This window comes from Motacilla alba, chromosome 2 (genome assembly GCF_015832195.1).
Source record: "Motacilla alba alba isolate MOTALB_02 chromosome 2, Motacilla_alba_V1.0_pri, whole genome shotgun sequence".
In the NCBI taxonomy this organism is placed as follows: domain Eukaryota; kingdom Metazoa; phylum Chordata; class Aves; order Passeriformes; family Motacillidae; genus Motacilla; species Motacilla alba.
In genome coordinates this window covers 14,287,199-14,291,582 of record NC_052017.1, presented here as the reverse complement: position 1 = coordinate 14,291,582, position 4,384 = coordinate 14,287,199, and positions in this window count along the sequence as shown.

Sequence of the window (4,384 nt, the reverse complement as noted above, 5' to 3'; positions counted from 1 at the left end):
ACAAAAGGTGGCCTCGTTAATCTTTTCTAAAATATCTGAGGTCTCTATGAGTCCAAAACTTCCCAGTGGGTGCTCAGTTCTCTGCTGATGATCCTGCCAGTGACACTGCCCACTGCCAGCAGCAGCACCAGGCAAACTCTTCCAGCACTGCCAGAGGCCCTCAGCTATGCTAGTGCAGCAAAACTCTGCTTGAGGTGAAAGACTTTTCCTGGGATAGCATTCAGGAAATGTAAAGGCAGGGGAAGAAATTAAATTGAGCAAAGAAACACTCTGTACCCCTTTATTCCTTTCAAGTACAACACCACACTCATTTTCTGAAGAAGTCTCCTCGACTTTCCCCAACCACATGAGCCATTTTGTCTTTGAAATTCTCTTCAGGCACATTGGTTTTGTCTGCTCTTATGGACCTACTTTATTCTTCCGTGTTCACTCTCACCATATAAAAGCGCAGACTCCTCACAGCGATGCGCTTGACTGAACGGGAAGCAAAGCCCCACCGGGCCCACCCTGAACCACGGGGCAGAGCGGTGCTTCCCCCTGGCCTCACCTCCCCGAATTCCGAAGTGTGAAGCAGTGAGGGAGCTGTCCCGGCAGGAAGGTGCGCCGCAGCCAGCAGACCCCCATAGCGGCGCAAGCGTTCTGCTGTGTCAAACCCGCGGCAGCCCCGCCGCTGCACATTTCCCGATGGTTATCTCCTCTCCCAGGGTGCAGCTCAGGGGAAACGTGTTTCACCAAGTCAGCGCCGGCCCGTGCCAAGTCACCCGTGTATTCAGCAGCGGCGAGGTCTCGGCATCGATGCCGGCATCCCTCGCAGCGAGCGGCCCTCGGCATTCCCGGCGGCGAAAGGGAACCGCAGCTCGCCCCGCGCCCCGCCGGCGATGGGGCGGCGCGGCTTTCCCCTGCCCGCCCCGGGCCTGGCGATCCTGCTTTCCCCAGCTCCGGGGGAACAATCCTCGCCTTGTTCCCGCTCAGTGGCCCGCGCTGCATTAGCACGCTTGAGCGGCTGCATCCCCGCACGGGGAGCGCGGCCCGGCCAGCCGCACCGCCCGCGGCCCCGGGGCAGGAGGGTCCACACGACCCAGAAGAGGTGATGGGGGGAAAAAACAACAAAAAACCCCCCAAAACAAACAAACAAACACAGCCCAACAAACCCAAACTCAGCCCAGCCTGGGTTTTGAGAGGGCGATCTGTGTGGTTCCTCGGGTGGAAAGGGCACCTGCAGGGACAGCCCCATGCTGCTGGGGCTGAGGCCGGGACTGCACAGAACGGGCTTCAAAGAGGTGACATTTACAGCAGCAGAGCCCCTGAAGGATTTGCCTGCCAGCTGTGAGTTTGTCTTCTGTCACCACCATCATCATCACCACCATCATCATCATCATCACCACCATCATCATCATCACCTAGGCCCACCTGCCTGAGGCTGTATGGCCCCGGGAAATTCCCCCGCCGGGAGCGGGACTTGGGGAATGCAATCACCAGCTGGGGGAACAAGTGAAGGACACCAAAGTGTTTTACCCTGCTCACCAGCCATGGAGCTGGTGGGAACATATTCCAGCCCCCACCTGGAAGCATTTGCAGCCCCCAGGGAAGGTGTCTGCCCTTCACCCTTTGCAATTTTCTCAGGGCTGTGCTCTCCAGCACTTCCAAAGACCTATTTTTTTCAATTGCTGAGAAGATGATGTGAAGGTTTGAATGTCTAGAAATCCTTTGGAAGTACTGGTTATACCCATATGCAGCTTCTTGCAGACCTGAAGAAGTCAGGCAGCCACAGCTGGATCTGACTTTCTGCTCTGGCTGGAGGCTGAGGGTGGTTCTCCACTTGCCTTGCTGGAAAGCCCTAAGGGAAAAGCAAGAGAGGCAGCAGCATCCACCCACTGCTTTACTTGGCTGTGAAGCATCACCATTTTCAAGTGCAAGCAGGATGAAGAAACACAGCCAGGAGTGCTCTCAGAGCCAAGCACTGGAGCTGGAAGCAGAGGAAGGAGCCATCCCACAGTGCAGGCCAGGTTACCTGCGGGTCCCACTTGTGCCTGAGTAGACACACCTGAGGGAATCTCGGATAAGAAAACTTGGTGGTGCCAACCTCAGAGGGGTCTTTAGGCATCAGAGCACACTCACAGCTTATAATTTCAGTCTGTATTAATTTCATCTTAACTCCCAGGCTCGTTTTGGGAGTGCTTCTTGCCCCCAAGAGCAGGAGCAAGCCTTGCTGCTGTGGGCAGTGTTTGAGACCCCTGCCTGCCTGGGTAGTAGAGGGAGGGCTGCAATTGCATGCTTTGTACTCTTGCTCCTCCATGGTCTGTGCCCACTCATGATCCCTGCAGCCCAGCAGAGGATGGGAGCAATGGACAATCAGCAAAAAAAAGACTCTTGAGACACCACATCCATCCACTTCACAAGCTTCCACAGCAGAGGGGTAGTCTTTGAATGATTTAGTTCCTATCCATTATTTATCAATGTGTCAAACCAGAAATCTCAGAACTGGTTACAGAAGGAGTTATTACAGAAGAAGGAGTTATTAGCTGTCTAGCAATTTAAATTATCTGCTCCCCCTTACTCCACTTTTTGTGGAGCTATGTTGACGTTTGAAAAAAAAATAAAATTCTGTTGCTATAGCTACCAAGATGAGCTTCCAGCCATGAGATTATGATCAATAAAATATGCCAGATGTGTCTCCAAGAGCTTCCATTAATAAAAAACCAAGTGTGATGAGAATCTTCAGATTCTCACTAATTCTAGGGGACACGAATGAGATGCTTTTAAATAGCTCATCTGACAAAAAGTAAAAAGCAACTAGCACCCGTAAATTTTATGCCAAGCACTAACTGAAGCACTGCTCTCACTGAGAATGCATGCACCAAAATAGCCTTTCAGAAACACACAGCCCAGAAAGCTGAGCACAAGTGAAAGGGGAACCCTGTGTTTTCCAAGGGTGCCACTGGTCCTTTCCCTCCTGCAGAACTGCTGATGTGCAGAACAAAACCCCGGGGCACGTTGTAAAAGTGAAGGCTGAATTTCCTGTCCTTGCAAAATCTCTTCTTCTTTGCAAGCTGTCTCAAAAAGGTCAGTATCCACTTCCCCCTGGAGTGTTTTCCCACGTGTGCTGTAACTCCAAAAGAACGATGCACTCGGGGCCAGGCCCAACGAAGGCCCACCCTTTATTCCAGCAGGAAGGAGCAAAGGCAGCAGAGGAGGAGCAGAGAGGAGCCTCAGAGCCAGGACTTGCCTGAGGGCCAGCAGCTCTGTTCCCAGCACACGGCAGGCTGTTGGGGGGCTCTGCTCACCCTTCCCTGGCCCCTGGAGTCTCCCTGCAGTGGCTATCTGCCCTTCTCTACTGGGACTCTTCGGTGCAACAGTTTCCAGATACCTCTGGGCCTCCTTCTCCACAGCCTTGCTTTGTCCTGGCTTTCCAAACTCTGACCAGGAACACGACAAAGCCAAACTCCATTTTCTCCCCGGCCAGCAATGCAATTTCTACCAGCTTTATCAGCCCAGCATATGAACCAAGGACCCTTTTCTTCATGTCCACATGTGCTTACACTCCTGCAGTCAGTTGTGGAAACAGTTCTCCTTCCCTGACTGCATAGGTTCCAGTTAGAATTAGATGAAGAGTAGAAATAAATTTTTATTAGATTTGACTCATGCTTTTATGCATATTTTTATGCATTTTGGCTCTTTTTCATTTTTATGCATATTCTCTCATTTTGCACTTCCCAGCTCATTTTCACCAGCTAATAAAGGTTAATAAACTCACTCCAAGTTATGTGGATGCTTTGAGTCCAATTTGAACACTGCATCACTGATTAGCCCATAACAGGCGAGGTACATGTCTGCTGCCACATTGTCATTGAATTATCCTGTGCTGGAATTGGATGCCACTGTTTGTCACTGTGGGAATGAAACGTTAATTTAATGCTATCTGCATTTATTACAGAGCAAGCCCATTGTACAGGCTGCCAAGGGAAACTGACAGTCCTCTACAATAATGAGTGCAGGAGGAAAAAAATCCATTTCTCATCAGGAATGACTCTTCCCACCTCTCTTGTGCTGCTCAAGTGTCTGTGGATCAATGGAGACAAGTCAGCTGGAAATGAGAGAAAAATACAAAAATGTCTCAAGCTTCACCTATGAGTGGATTTGATAATGATTCACCCACTGCACAGGTCTGACTTTCTGCCATTAATTCATACCGTTCGTTTTGCAGTTCAAATAAAGAAACCAAATTTTGCGACATTTCCAAGTATCTTCCTGTAAAAAAAAAGTGTTTTTAACAAAGAGTGGAAAATGCCTAGCACAATATTCTGGTCCTTATTCAGAAACATGACGTTCATCTTTTCTCAGCGTTTTAACGCCAGGATTCAATCCTGTGCAGCTCAGGGGGAAG